This window comes from Acomys minous (assembly GCF_964271855.1).
Source record: "Acomys minous genome assembly, chromosome: 8".
NCBI classification, from domain to species: domain Eukaryota; kingdom Metazoa; phylum Chordata; class Mammalia; order Rodentia; family Muridae; genus Acomys; species Acomys minous.
Window position 1 is genome coordinate 20,587,689 of NC_140489.1, and position 16,100 is coordinate 20,603,788.

General features: G+C 46.5%; 1 protein-coding gene across 7 annotated transcripts in view; it reads left to right on the forward strand.

Moving 5' to 3' along the window:
• The window catches only part of KCNK10 (potassium two pore domain channel subfamily K member 10), a 145,170-nt gene that overhangs the window by 38,096 nt on the left and 90,974 nt on the right, over positions 1-16,100 (forward strand). Inside the window, exon 1 of one of the 7 annotated variants that reach the window (XM_084792987.1) lies at positions 12,967-13,057. The exons of the other annotated variants lie outside the window; for them this stretch is intronic. The gene's annotated coding sequence lies outside the window, so the exon portion shown is untranslated. Of the gene's footprint in view, positions 1-12,966; positions 13,058-16,100 lie in introns of those variants that run through there. 7 annotated transcript variants of the gene reach the window in all.

Genomic DNA, 16,100 nt, shown 5'->3' on the forward strand with positions numbered 1-16,100 from the left:
GAGGCGAGTCTGAAGGCAGGAAGAAGCCGCTGTTACTTCAGAAAGCTCAGGCACCTGGTTCCATTCAGTCCTCCAACTTACTATGAAGGTCACTCCATCAAGGAAGATGAACTGTTTTCCTCAAACCATTGATTTAGTTGTTAATTTTATCTAAAGGCAAGCACTTTCACAGAAACACCCAGAATATTGTTTGCATGGATATCTGGGCATCTTATGACCCTGTCTAGTTAATACAACATTAATGTAGTTATGTAAAGTGGCTAGAAAAAAACCTCCTATGTGGCAACTTTTAAACAGAAACCAAAAAGAAGGAAGGAAGGAGCTATTTTCCCAGGCCATTTTTTTAAATTGATAATTTTTGAATCTATACAATGCACAATGCATTCCATCTACAAATGGCTGTGCTTCTCTCTGGTACTGAACTTAGGGTTGCCAGATAAAATACCAGCTAGCCAGTGAAATTTAAGTTGTAAAAGAAAATTTGGATAAGTATGTTTCAGGTAACACTTAAAATTTTGTTGTCATTATTTATCTAAAACACAGATTTAACTGGCTGCCCTGCATTTTTGCGTGCTGAATCTGGCAGCTCACCTTGAATGGTCATTTAACAATGGTTAAAGGGGGTGAATTTTAGCTACCAGTTCTGGTGATAATTAATGCAGTCACTAAATTCTCTTAGCACACTTCATAGCGTGCTGAGTACACAGTCGGTTCTCATCAAATGCTGGGTTGCTAGAAATTACACTGTGGGCTGAGGCTGTAGCTCAGCTTGGCATACTGCTTGGCTCGCACCCGTGAAACCCTGTGTTGGATCTGCATTACCACATAAACCAGCTGTCGGTATCAGCACCTGCCTGCAATCCCAGAACTCAGGAGGTAGAGGCATAAGGATCAACGTCTGATGTCATCCTTGGTTAATTAGTAGTTTGAGGCCAACCTGGATGCATGAGACCCTGTCCAAAAAAAAAAAAAAAAAAAAAAAAAAAAAAAAAAAAAAAAAAGAAAAGAAAAGAAAAGAAAACTGGGCCTCACATGGAAGTCCTTGGTGAGTTAGTTAGTGGTGGGGCACTTTGGTTTGTGAGATCAAACTCCTTGTGGCCATGGGCAGATGTCTGTTGAGTGGATCATGTCCTCAGTACGGTGGTCTAAGTGCCAAGTGGCCTCGGAGGGGCCATCGAAGGTCTTTAAGTGGCAGAGAACTCTTGGAAATGCCCGCAGATTCCACAAGAGCCAGGCAGAGTCATTTGCTCTTTTAATTGCCTACCGCAGTCTCCTTGCTCCTCTCTCTCTCTCTCTCTCTCCTCTTCTCTATGAGGTGGAGGAGCCGTAAAACCACAAGACTACTCCAGATGACCTCTTTAGAGGCAACTTCAGTGGAATGAAGCATGAGCTGGTTTGAGAATGTCTCATGAATTAAACATGAGCTAGGATTTTCTGCAGATATCCTGCTCCTTGGCTCAAAGCTGAGAATCTGAAGGTTAGATTTTGCTTTCTATGAAAATGGCCTTTTTCCATCCTGTGGTTTCCCCTGGCTATGTTATTTAGAAGGGAGCTCTTTTCTTCTACACCAATTACTTAACACTGCTGTGCTCTACTGTTAAATACCTAATTTGATTTACATTTTCAAATAATAAATCTCACGGTTACTCAGAGGTAAATATGCTTATGGTGGCTCTCCAGTGGCATCCAATCAGCCATAGAGATTTTGCCTGGTTGACGGTCTTGAGTCTGAGCATCTACGGTGAGAAAGGTTTTGGCTCTTGAAAATGGCACTGGAGCAAACTTCTGTCCACCCTTGCTTTTGGATATGCTACCTTCAAAGAGCGTAAGGAGGGACATGACGTCTGGCAGCTTTCTATAAGAGCGGCGTGAGAATGTGTGTGACCTCTGAACCCTAGAACGAGTGCTGAGGCTCCCTGTGGGGGCGGAGGTGAAGGTACCCTCCTGTCCCTCCAAATAATTCCTTCCTCCTCAGTGCTCAGCTCCTGTGCAGCGGGGACTCTGGTGCCCACTTCTGTGCACCTGGTGCCTCGGTGACAACAGACACTCAGGCCACTTCTGTCGGATTCCTTAACGCGGACTTTAACCAAGGCATTTATATTCTGTGCATCCAGATTGGGAATAGGGGCGCCCCAGACAGAGCTGCAAGGGCCCACTGTCAAGGGGCCTCCTGAGGAGTTTACCCTCTGGCAGAAGGAATTGCTAGCAAGAGAGGATATTTTGGGCCTGGGATGAAGTGTTCAGCAGCTGGTGTGGAAAATTCCCTAGGAGTCTGATTCAGCCGTAAGATTTCCCAGTGCTGGCTCCTGTCTTCAAGCGGAGGCCAGTTTTTCCTCCAGAGGGGCTGTTACCAGGAATCCAGAGGGCTGTCTTCCTACAGGGATTCTAGCTCCCCAAGTTTTTAGTAAGTCTCTTGATTCCTTCAGGACTTCCCTAATCAGAGCTATTACTATCTCAAAGTAATGGATGATGAATAGATTCTTATGCCTCTGACATCACTGTCTGCCCAGCCTCATGAGTAACACTGTGGGCATCCTTTCCCTTCTAGTGTTCTTTTCCTGCGTACCACACCCACTCCTCGCCTCTGATAGCTGCATTAGCGGTAAGTCGCACAGACGGTGCTGATGTCAGCAGCACGGATGCCCATTTAGAGGAACCTTTTTATAGGGGAGATTACCCAGAAGCTGATGCTAAAATGCAAAGCTGTCTTGTACGATGTTTTGTACAAACTGCCTTCTCCCTCTGACAGATCTTGTTTATTTTTGCCGCTTAGTAGGCAGAGTGAAGGAAGAAGCGTCTAAACATTTTTTTTTCCTATTCAAGTTTTTTTCTGAAGGTGGTTTCAGTGGATGCAATGAACCAGGAGCACTGAGCAACCAGGCTGGCCAACGGAATTAGCTGGGGCGCACAAAGCAGGGCACGAGTCTCCATTTCAGAGACCTGGAATAAGAGCAGCGGGAAGGCACACCTCATGAGACATTAACAGTTTATTCCTTAAACTATATAGATAGAGGCCAAGTCCAGTTTAAGTGAAACATTTAACACATTCTGCAGAAAATCCTTTTGTAAATATGTATCTTGTAGAGTATCTATGTCCGTCTCATGTCTACTTATAGTGAGGCTAGCTTTAGCGTCTTCATAACATTTATGGTGGCAGCAGGAAAATAGGACAGGGCCAGTTGAGGAAGGATACTTGGGATTGAGAAGGTGACCTCATTTGTCCAGAGACAGTCAGCATCCTACCTTGCAGAGGCAGAGCAGAAAGAAAGAGTAACTGTGAGAGGAACAGGCCCAGGTGCTCCAAAGATACAGTGTTACTTTTCCAATGCTGCAACAAAAATACCCGGCAGAAGCCCCTCAAAGGAGTAAGGCTTTATCCTGGCTCATAGTTCAAGGGGGAAGTCATGGCGGCAGGAACTTGAGGCGGCCACTCACCTCGTGCCCACAGTCAAGAAGCCGAGAGATGAATGCCTGATGTACAGTTTATTTCTCTTTTATTCATTCAGTGGGATGGTGATTCAGGGTAGGGGATTCTTTGCTTGGTTAAACCTTTATGAAAATACTCTCAAAGACACAGAGGTGTGTTCCTGCGGTGAGTCTAAATCCAGTTAGGATGACAACAAAGGTTAACTGTCACACGGGGGTGGGGTGGCGGGGGAGGACAAATGGAAAGGGAGTTGAGTGTGTTGGCTGACAAGAAGTGTTGAGCATGAAGACAAAGCTGGATGCAGAAGTGATAGGCGGTGCAAGGAGGAGGCAGCGAATGGGAGAGCAGAGGCAGAATGTGATGTGAGAGCAATTAGGGAGAGAGCTGGAGAGAAGATGCTCAAGTTGGCATCTTAGCTGGTTTGGGCTACTGTAACAAAATACCACAGGCTTCCCAAAGCACAGAAATATATTTCTCACGAGTCTGTGAAGTCCAAAGTCAGGGCAGTCTCAGTGTCCTGTGAGGGCCTGTCCCACAGTTCCTAGGGGTGCTGTCTTGTGTCTGTACCCTCTCATAGAAACTGTTGTCTCTCAGAGCTGCTCATCCCTGTATGGTATCCTCTAGTTCTGTGAACGCTTCTCTCTCTGGCTTGTACCAACAGCCTTCTTTGGTCCACTGGGAACTCCTTCTTGATCCCCCAGGGTTTTCCTGTATGTGGTGACTGACTGAGTAAGAGGGTGCTGGGCTTCAAGGTTGGACAAATGCTGAAAAAGACTCTAGCGCCCCCTCTCCCCAGGCAAAGGCTGGAACTTCCCTTACTTCGTGCTTCCCAGCTTCTCTCCCACAGGCCTCTTCTAAGTAAATTGAGTTGCACTGAATCACAGCAGATCTGCTTTGGGAGACCCTTTCTAAACTCCTGGTTAAAACCGGGAGGCAATGATGGTGGCGGTGAGAAATAAAGGCAGTGAGGGGCTTGGATGTCGAGAGTTTCGTCTGTGAGTTCCTGACAGGAGGAACGTGATCCTGATGAAAGGATTTGGGGAATCAAGACGAGAATTCAGGTCTACTATTAATGCCCACAAGGAAGATCAGGAATGGAGGAACCAGAAAGCCAGAGTCTTAGAGGAGCAGGAGCTTTTGACACAGGTGTGTGTAGCACAGGGTTTGGGTCGGGGCAGCATGACCCTGCCATTGTTAAGATTCAATAGAATCTACCCAAGAGCCACATGTGGAGTATAGTGGACCCTCAGAAAACGTGCAAGCATGTGCACCAAGAGGCCGAGGAAGTAGGCAAGGTTTTGAGCAGAGGCTTGGGTTGGGGGGTCAAACCTGGGATGGGGCAACGGGAGGGTAGTTCAAAGAAGAGGAAGCTGAGAGCAAGAGACTGACACTCTAGGGTCAGCTGGGTGTGGGGGCGCATGCCTTTAGTCCCAACACTCAGGAGGCAGAGACGGACAGGTTTCTGGGAGTTTGAGGCCAGCCTGCTCAACAAAGTGAGTTCCAGGACAGACAGGGCTATATAGAGAGACAAAAACTAAACAAAATAACAACATCCCCTCGCCCCCACCAAACTCTAGGGCAATGGACTATTTTTGCTACTGTTTTTTGCTACATTTGGCTTTGCACATGCCAGAAGGATGGTTCTTGCAGTCTCCTAATCAACGGTATCCCGGACACAGGGTGTTATGGAGCATTCCATTCCTGGTACAGGGTAAACATTCAGTGACTGAACACACACACACACACACACACACACACACACACACACACACACACACGTTTTGTGTCCTACTATGAATCTGTAAGGAAAAGTGGCAGTATCAGAACACCACTTAAGATCTACTTGACAATGACTGAAGAAGACTTTGCAGAGTGAGAGAACAGCGCAGGGGAAGGAAGGCTGGAGGAGTGAGGGGAGCCCTGTCCACACAGGCGTTGGAAGCCTTTGAAAGTGCTGTGGGGTTTTGAATAAGAACAAGGTAGAGATTTAAGCAAGCTTTCTTGGCTGTTGGTTGGAGCCTAGGTGGGAGGAGCCTAGGTAGGTGAGACCTTTTGACAAGAGTTCTAGGATAGGCAAACCCCTAACTTAAAGGAAAGACCCTGCCAATGACATTTTTGAAATAGGATTTCAAACACTTGGTCCCAGGGCAACTGCATATATTATTTTTAATCCTAAGTACGGGGAATGGTCTTTCTAGTTAATTTAAATTGCGGCGGGAAAAAGCATGGGTCATGAATCAAAATATATCAGATAGCATTTTGGACTAGAGTAAAAGAACCCTGGAGGTGGCTGTTCACCTCTACAGTTTTGACCTTGGGGTCAGGACAAAGGAGAGAACAACGTGAACTCTAGGTCCCCAGCCTAGCAAATACAAGAACCATTCTGGGTCCCAGACTCTTTGGGTCTGAGAGGGTGGGAGAGGGTTGACTGTATTGGGGGGGGCAACAAGTTCACCCCATTAGTTTTCAGGAGTTCTATCACACCTCTGAGTCCTAAAGCAGGGATTCTATTGAAGAGGGATGCCTGGCAATCAGGAAGAAGATGTGGTGAAAAGATAAACGTGATTTTTATAGGACAGTAAAAATTCATCTGGCACAGCTCCCATGGGCAAGGCCACACGAGCGACGCTGTCTGTACCACCGGTAGAAGATCCATCACCACACTATCTGCAAAGCTACAGCTAGGTTGTCCCTCACTTCCTCTCTGTGCTTTCCCAGACTCCTTGGCGCGTTTTGCTCACTCATGGTCCCTTAAATGCTGCTCCCTTGAGCTCATCTTTCATTCTCTTCTCGTTTTACAGGTCCCCCTGGACTATTTCATTTAGTCCTGCGGCTTCAGCACCACTCAGATGCTTATCACACTCATACCCAGGGGTCCAGACTCACTCCCGCCCCGCCCCCTCTGAGTTCCCGTTCCTTGAGCTTGGTGCCTTCAGGACAGTTCCTTTGGATGTGCTGTGGGACTGCAGATGCAAGCTTCCTGCCATTTTCTGCCTTGAGGACCACTGTGCTCTTGGGACTCCTTCCCGTCCAGCGGTCCAACACATATGACTTCACATTGAACATAGGGACCCGTGTTCCCTACTTTATTTTATTTTATTTTATTTTAGTTATTTTACAACCTGACCACAACTTTCTCCTCCCAGCATCTCTTCCTATCTCCCTACTCCATCCACTCCTCCTCCCTTTCTCTTCAGAAAAGGGCCTGTTGCTCACCTCTCCTCTTCTCTGTGATTACACAGGTTAAGGGCAGGATGATGCCCAGTAAACTATTTACTTACTTATTTGTGTGTGTGTGTGTGTGTGTGTGTGTGTGTGTGTGTGTGTTGTATGCGGACATGTGTATAGCTGTGCATGCCTGACATAGAGACCCGAGGAGGATGTAAAGTGTCTTCTTTTATTCCTCTATGCCTTGTTGCTTTGAGAGAGGGGCTCCTGTATTTTTGGGTGTGAGCCTAGTTAGGCTTCAATGGCTGAGCTACCTCTCTAGCCTAAGAAAGGGCTTCCTGCTGGATCAGGAGCTTGTGGTTTTTGCCTAGGCTGGCAGCTAGCAAGCCCCAGCACCGTCCTGCTTTTGCTGCCTCCAGTGCTGCTGTTACAGACATGCAAGGGACCATACACAGCTTTTGTATGGCTGCTGGGACCTGAGCTCTAGTCCTCACGTTTGTGCAGCAAGTGCTCTTGCTAGCTGAGCCATCTCTCTAGCCCATGTCCCACTAACATCTACCCACAATCTCTCCTGTTAGTCTCTCACTTCACAGGCTTTTATAGCATTGCTAGACTCAGCTTGTTCACCCCGCGTTTGATTCTGTGGCTCTTCTTGTGCTGCTCGTGAAGGCTTCCCATGCTCGTTAGTGAAGCCTTCTGTGCTTCCTGCTATGTTTCCAGCTTTGCCTTAAACTCCTGTACCCTGACCTACAGACCTGCTTAAGTGTTAAGGATCCCAGGTTGATTCATAGCTCAGTATGTCTGTACTTGTTGCTCCCAGGGCTGGTGTTTCTTACTTTCTCTCTCTCCTTGCTCTACAGCAGACTCCTGGTCTTCTTTCTATATCAGTGGACACCCTGGCTCTGAAGTCTCTTCTGGTCTCTGTACATTCATACCTCTGCCTAGCAGAGTCAGTTGCATACTTGTTGCATTTATTTGCATATATCCCACAGTCCTTTCCATTCTGAGGGATGCAGAAGGCTCGTGCTCATTGAGCACTTGCATAGAACTAAACACGGGGCAACATGTCCTGGCCATCCTGTGTGGACCCCTCTGAATAGCACGCTACCTCCTTGCCTTTCTGTGTAGGGGAAGGGGACATGCTTGGAGCAGAGTCAGGAGAAGAGAGTGGGGGAAATTAAGCCCCCCTTTCTCCCGGATGCTTGCGTTCTGCCTTGCCCAATGTTCTATTTGGCTGTAAATCCACGGCAGGGAGTGGACTGGATGACCGGTTCTGAGTCTCAGGAGCCTTGCTCACTGGGCTCCTTCTCATTCTCTTACTGCCATTGTTTTGTGCTGTGGTCTCGCTTTATAGACACAGCAGATCCTGGGAAGATCAGGAGATAACCATGTGCTTACCAGTCCCCCAGATGGAGTTGCTGGTCCATTAAGCCTCAAATGAGCCCATCTTGTTTACGCTCTTCCAACTTGAAGGATGCAGTAACAGAGCATGGCAAGAGAAGCCCGCAGTCTTGGGTGTCTTTAAATCCAAGTTTGTTCTTAGTCAGAAGGAAGGCAGACGAGAGGGGAGTTTTATTGCATTAGGACGAGACATGGCTCACTGAGAGCGATTTCCGTTTGATCAAAAAGTTATTCTGTGTAGATGAATGAGAGGAATCTTTTAGCACTCTATTAAGGGAACAAGAGAGCTCAGAGCTGAGTGTTTGGAACAACAGTGCCTTGCCCCCTTCTTTTTTTTAAAAATTTTTATTAATTTATTCTTGTTACTTCTCAATGGTTATCCCATCCCTTGTATCCTCCCATTCTTCCCTCCCTCCCATTTTCCCCTTACTCCCCTCCGCTATGACTGTGCCTGAGGGGGATTTCCTCCCCCTGTATATGCTCATAGGGTATCAAGTCTCTTCTTGGTAACCTGCTATCCTTCCTCTGAGTGCCACCAGGTCTCCCCCTCCAGGGGACATGGTCAAATATGAGGCACCAGAGTTCGTGTGAAAGTCATACCCCACTCTCCACTCAGCTGTGGAGAATGTTCTGTCCATTGGCTAGATCTGGGTAGGGGTTTAAAGTTTACCGCCTGTATTGTCCTTGCCTTGCCCCCTTCTTAATCCTTTCTAGAAATCATGCACCCCATGGTGTGAGGATCACTTTATCTTTTGAGAACTTTAATACTGGAGCCTGGATGACTGCCTCTGGAAACACACAGCAGCATCAGGATGGTTTCTACATGCTGGTTTACCAGCATCGGCTTTCCTCTGGAGTCCTATCGGTATATGGACTCGATATTTTTAACTGTGGTTGAATGGATGAATGGATAAGTTCAGGAGTGGAACAAACTCTAGTTTATAAGTGCTCATAAATTCCACCTTGAGGCCGAGAGGTATGTGATTATCCTGGGGGATGGCCAATCACGGAGGACTTCTCAGTGGTGGTGACACTTATGAGTTGCTAACATTTGTCAAAAATAGAGTGAGGAGAAGAGGACAGGGAAACAAAGCCCTCTTTCTCCAGGACAGTGGCATAAGTAAGGTAGCTCAGTGTTGGCAGGCTTGGGTTTGGTTGGAGCAAAGGTTGTTCGTAGGGGTGTGGAAGTGGGCGGGACAGGGAGATAGGCGAGTGCCACGCCCTGGATGTGCGTCTTGGAGTCTTGGCGTCTGGTTTTCACCCTGGACCTGTGCTACCTGCAGCGGATCTGCTTCACTGGAGGGCTCCGGGTACCTGTGATGTGCGGGATGGAACTCAGGGGTAGGGAACTGGAAGCGACCGAGGCTCTGATTCAGGTGAGAGAAAATGGGCATCTTGTCGAGGAGGTAGGAGAGAGCAGGTGTGAGGTAGGGGGACAACCTGCTGCTAGCCACCTCTTTCTCTTTCTGTTAGCTCTTGAGAGTCTTAGACTTTGGTCTGTTCTATCTTGAGTTTATTTTTTTAAGGTTTTTATAATCATATGTTAATTATACATAATAATGTGCTTCATATGACATCTTCATACATATATATTTTGACCACATTCACCTCCTATTTTACTTACCCCATTCCTGATGATCCCTTTCCTCATGTCATTCATTTATTTATTTTTTCTTTTGGCTGTGAGTCAATAAATTTCATCATGGCATTGGCAGAAGGAGTTATTTACAGAAGCGCAGCCAACTTACCAGTGGCCAGAGCACAGAAAGGATGCTTCCCCTTCCCCCGGCAACCATTGACAGCTTATAGATCCTCAGGAGGGGCAGTAAGGTTGGAGTTTAAAGTCATTTAAAATTCTCTTCTTTTAAATTACATAAGGCTATTTTCATACAGGTTTATAATATACTTTGGGTACTTTCATTGTATCCCACTACTTTCCCCTCCCCCACATGTTAGTCCCCTTTGTCCCCCCCAGACAGTCACACTTCTGCTTCCCTGTTATCTGTATGTACATAATTTTATATATGTTTCTGTAAACATTAGGGCCCACAAATGAAAGATAACATGTCATATTTGTCTTTCTGTGACAGGCTTAATTACCTTAATACAATTATCCCCAGTCATATATGTTTTCCTGCAGTGACATACTTTCATGCTTCATGGCTGGAAACAACTCCATGTGTGTATAGCACATGTTTTTGTTACCTAGTCCTCTGTTGATGGACACCTACGTTGCTTCCATAGCCTAGTGACTGTAAATGGAGCCGCAATAAGCTGTTGAAGCTTTGGTGGGTGAGGATGGGGTAGAGAGAGCAATGCTTAGCTTAAAGGCGTAGCTGCCCTTGCAGTGGAGGCTTGTTAGTGTATATAGACTGGGCTATGTTTCCTTTCTCCTGTCCAAGTACACTAACCAGGCCCAACCCTGCTTAACCTCTGAGGCCAGACAAGATCGGGCACCTTCAGGGTGGTATGGCAGTAGACAGCATTTCCTTTCTCAAAGGGTCTAGTGTGATTTTCTCCACAGTAAGGAACTTTCACATGGAAACAGGGCAAACCAGGCGTGGCTGCTGGGGTATCTGGAATCCAAGGAAGGCACACTCCCTTCTAATGGCTGGCTGCCTAGACAGCTACAGGCAGGTATGGTTGGAGTGCTGGAGGTGGATTTGTTGGCCTTTTGCCTCTTCTGGCCTCATCCCAACCCCTAGGTGGATTCTACCTAGGCCTGGGGAAGCCATTTAGGGAGTCTGAGTGAGCTTTAGGCTGTGGCTTGTGGGATGCTCTGAGGCTGATGGGCACGTGTCTTGGGAAGGATTTCAGGCCTTTGGGGGTGTGTGGGAGGTGAAGGATGGAGGTGAAAGAGGGTGAATTGCTGCTTCCGGTGAGTGTACCTGAGGTCATGGCTATCCAGCCTGGGTTATCAGGCCGACTCACACTGCTGCGCGATGATGGAAGCTCTGAGGTGACTGTGTTTCAGGTTTTCAGGAGAGCTTCAGTTCTTTGGATGCTGTTTGCATCCAGTAGTGTGATGGTGTGGAGGTGCCCATGGTTGGACGGTCTGAAGACAGAGTCAAGCCGGCCGCTGATTATAGAAAGGTTGCTGAAGTGCTGCTCTCTGGGCCTTAGTTTCATTTCCGGTGAAGGGGAAACAGCTAAGAGTCATGCCCTCCATAAAGGGCTTTGTGAAAGGAGGATAGACTCGTGTATGCCTGGGTGTGCGCCATTCCATGGCTCCCTCTGAAGACAGGAATGTGTCTTATTCATTTACACACTCCCAGGACCAAGCACGGCACAAGGCAAACTCGAATGTTTGCTGATGTCTACAGGACATGGGAAAACCATGTAATATAACATTACAAAGCAGTTACTCAACCACTAAAAATCTGACTTCCACATGTATTCCTGTTTTCATCTGCACACAAGTAATAACACAACGTTTTGAAACATTTAAAAATGTTTCGTGAAAACATTTAAAAATGAACACAAAAGAGAAATTGTCTCCCACTATATTCTTTCTTTTAAAAATATTCTATGAGAACTTCATACATGTATTAAATATATTTTGACCGTACCCACCCTTTACCAGACATTTCCTTTCTTATCATCTCTTTGAAGCTCTGTTACTGCTAAATACCTTTCTATGGGAGCTGTGAGGTATGACAGGCCATTACTCTATGGGGTCTATTAATTATTGATATACTATGTGGGAGAAACTCCATCACTGCCAGGAAATAGAAGGCGTTTCCTCCACAGATCAGAAAACATTTTCATGCCTGTCTGAAACAAATTCCTGTCTCAGTTTTGAACAGAAGGGCCTCTCTGCCTGAAATCGCCTTGTTTCTTAACTGTCCCTTTCCTATGCTCTGCTGCAGAAATCATTTCCAAGTCAGATTATTCTACTTTTAGTCCTGGCTCTGCAATCCAGGACACTTGACCTTGGCTTGGTCATCGAACCTGCCTGGCTCTCATTTTCTTTATCTTTGGAGTGGAGCATGCACTCGCACGCCTCCAATCAGAGGGCGTGTACCTGGCTAAGAGCTGAGGGAGTTTCTGTGAAATCCATCGCGAGACTTGTATGGCAGGTGTGCTTCCCATGAGCTATTCTCAGCCAGAATTAAACTTCCAAGAGTGCCGTAATGGAATTGTTCATGGGGGGGGGGGGGACCTAGAACTTCCCAGATGGCTGATTTGGCTCAAGAACTCCTTGACAGATTTTCTAAACCTTCCTTAGACTGTAGGTGGTCCAGAGTTCCTACATCCACCCCTCTCTTCTTCACTCAAGGGCAGACTAACATAGTGCCTGATGGTTACTCTAGCATTCCTGTTCTTAGCCTCCATGGACCCTCTCATTTCTTCTCGCTTATGCATTTCCTTTAATAAAAATATGAGCACATTTACCTCCTGTTTGTTACCTGCTTCTGGGAGAATCTGGACGCATATAGTGTGGTAAATGACATAGTGAGGATCAATGCAGTGGTGTCAATAGCGTTTGTTAGAAGGACAAGCATTGATTGGGGCTCTTACACCACCACCACCACCATCATCACCATCATCACCACCACTACCACCACCTACCATCACCACCACCACCATCATCACCACCTCTCCCGCCGCCGCCACTACCACCACCACCACCACCATCACCATCACCACCACCAATCTATCCAGTTTCATTTCTTTGCAAAAGAAGACAGAGACCATTATGACTCATCCCAGGTCATTAAGCAATTTTCTGCTAGAGTGAGGGAAGCTCTAGTTTCTGAGAATAAGCAGAGTAATGAAAACACCCTCTGAAAATTTATTCAACCTCAAGGGGAAGCAGACTCCAAACCCATTTCTAGCTGCTGAAATGTGCAGTCAAATTTGCTAAAGCAGCCAACTCCATTTTTAGTCAAATGCACAAAAGGTTTTGTAACATTCTGAAGTCCCTGCCAGGACTCCTGACATCTGCAAGTGTACTCCAATCAGAGAACCAGGGCAGCTCATTTGCTGTTCCTGAGAGCCCTGTGAGGTTAGAAAGAACTGGATTTACTTTCACATTTCACAGATAAGCAAATGGAAAAGGTAAGTGACAGTTTCAAGGTCACCCAGTTGATGATGGTTTGGGGATAAAGCTGGTTTTTGTTCCTGTGCTTTTCAAACTGAGGCATTATCAGATTTGATTCAGACTCTGTTCCCGGGGACAGTCCTTAGCAAACTGGTACAAAGAACTGGCCTAAAGCCTAAAAGAGCTTTCCCGAGCCCAGTTCTAGCTAGCCTTGGGAGTGCTGGGATTTCTAGAACCATCTATTCTATACTGACTGTAAAAAGATCTACCTACAATAATTTTGAATGAGTTTGTAAGAAAAGGTAAAAGAATCAATATGGAGGGGCTGGTAAAGAGAAGCAGCAATTAGGTAGCAAGGCCTTATCCAACCAGGTGCTCACACGCAGCTCCAGTAGAGATAATGGGAATAGCCCGATTCTGAAAGCAAACAAAAGGTTACATCACCAAATCTGGGGAGAGGGTGGGGCTACAAACACTCAGAAGAAAGTGACTGGGGAAGCCCCTGTGAGGTAGCCAGCCAGGGTTTCCCAGCAAGGGTCCTGTGCAGAGCTGAGTGGACACTTGGTGAGGCTTCTGAGTGAAAGAACAAACAGTAGCAGATATCACCAGAACACCCAGAATCAGCAGAAATGACCACGGAGGAAGCGAAGGCAGTCAGCTGGGGTCCTGGTGGACAGACTTCTGGACAGAGGACCCTGTGCATCCTCTCCAGGCATGACCTCTGGCTTCCTGTTCCCACTGTGGGCATGGGTACCATATAGGATGAGACATAGCAACCTCAGAGCTCACCTGCTTGCTGTCTTCACTGACACAGGATTGTTAATGCCCTTAGATGTTGCTGTTTTCCTCTTCTTTGGTACAGAGTTAAGAGACCAGTCTTCCCCAGGACAGGGAGCTTTGGAGGATACAGGGAGGGCCTCCTTGCCTCCAGAGTTGTCATCTTCATTGTCTCCTTCTCCTCCTCCTTATTCATTTATTTTATTAGGGCAATTCAGATGACCCAGTTGGCCTTGGGGGGAAGTGGTCATCGTGGCCAAGAATGAACCTCCCTTAGTTAGCATTGTTTGAAATTTTAGGGATTGGAATCTGGATGTTGTCTATCACAAGGATGCAAAGCAAATAAAAAGATCCAAGGTATGGCCTGGTGTCCCAGGATTCAGTCTGGGAGAGTATAGGGCAATATATTGTTGCACGGCAATGTGCTGAGTTCTGGAAGCAGGGAACCCACAGCTTCTAAGGAGGCAGGAGGTTCCTCTGTAGCCTCTTAGGTCCCTTCGGTGTTAAGCACATGCTTGCTGTTGAGGTAACTAATGTTAATTAATGCTTATTGTGGTGGTAATTCTGAGGTTGTGATTGTGTGCAGTTTAAAATACTCATTAATAACAGTGACACAGCAATAGGAAACAAATACTCTCCCTTTCTTTGGTGATATTCCAGCAACTAAAGATGGCCTTTCTGCTGCGTCATGGCCCATACCTCTAACCCCAGCATTTGGGAGACAGAGAAAGGAGAATTTCAAGGTTAAGTCTAGCCTGGGCTATATAGTGAGACCCTGTCTAAATAAGAAAGAAGAAAGAAAGAGTGATGATTTTTCTCTGGCTCCAAAAGCAAGAGGGCTAGAGGAGGAGACAGGCTAGTGAGTCTGCATGGAAGAATCCAGAAAGGTCTCATAGGCGGCAGCTCTGGGCTGAGCACCATGTGGATGTGAGTTTATAGATTCTGGGCTGCTGTGTGGAGGTAATAGCAGGGCCTGCATTTCCGTACTGGTGCATCATCATTATTTTTATTCCGGCAGTGTTTATCTGCAGTGTGTGTGTGTGTGTGTGTGTGTGTGTGTGTGTGTGTGTGTGTGTGTGTATGTGTGATGGCACTGTCAACTCTCCTTTGTTCCGTCCATATCACCTTATCCAGTCATCATCAGTTGGCTGCCTACTGTGTGCCAGACACTGTGTAGGTCTCTGAGGACACAAAAGTGAGGGTGTGTGTGTGTGTGTGTGTGTGTGTGTGTGTGTGTGTGTTATGATACCTGCCTCTGTAGACCTTCAGTCTAATGAGAGCCTGTTATGGTAGTAACCTGGGGAGGTGGGTGCTGAGCCAGGGACACTAATCTAGCAGAAATATATTTATTTCTTGAGGTTGCTAATGAATGAGCACAAACATAGTGGCCTCAAGCAGCAGCTTATAATTAACTGGTTTCTTCTGGAGGCTTCAGGGGAGGACCATTTTCTAGTGGAACCATATTGCCTGATCCATAGCTGCATGATCTCAACCTCTGCTTTTGCCTTTATTCTTCACCTATGTTACTGTCATGTGGGCCATGTAATGACACCCACAGTCTAGGACAATCTCCTCACCTCAGGACCTTTACTGACATCTTGCTACGTAAGGAAACATTTGCACAGGTGCTAGAGCTAAGATGTGGGTATCTTTCGTGGCTATTTTTTTTTCTGCCAACCTCGGGATGGATGGGGAGAGATACTTCCAGAGATGAGGTTTAACTTGAGACTGATGGACTAGCGCTGGGTAGCAGTGGAAACAGGGGAAGCGACTTAGGAGGCTGCTGTGCTGGTCTAGATAAGACAGAATGATGGCCTGGATGAGGCTGGTACATACCATGCATAGGTAGAATGGATGAGAAGGTCAGGCAGTCTTAAAGAAAAGCTATCTTAGACAAAAAGACTCGCCTCAGTGTCTACAAGGGCAACTGAGAAGCTGAGTTCAATGTCTTTGGTGGGTGGGGGTGGGGCGTCAAAGAAGATAACGCCTAAATGGACTGGATGATTTTAATTTTCAGAGACTACACGTAGTTTTGTATTTGTGTTAAATCCCAGAAGAATTTAATATTGAATAACTGTTGAACAGTAAAAGATGGATGGTCAGCCTGGTTTCAAAGAGAGAGAAAAAACCCCCTGATTTCTAGGGCCCAGGAGAGCAGATATTTATAGCCACAGATTTTTCTAAGCATCCATCTCTCTATCCAGGTGTGGTCAGGATCAGGCCATTTTCAAGGAAGAGTGACATGACAGAATCATTTTGACACCCAGTACAGAGACAGAGCAG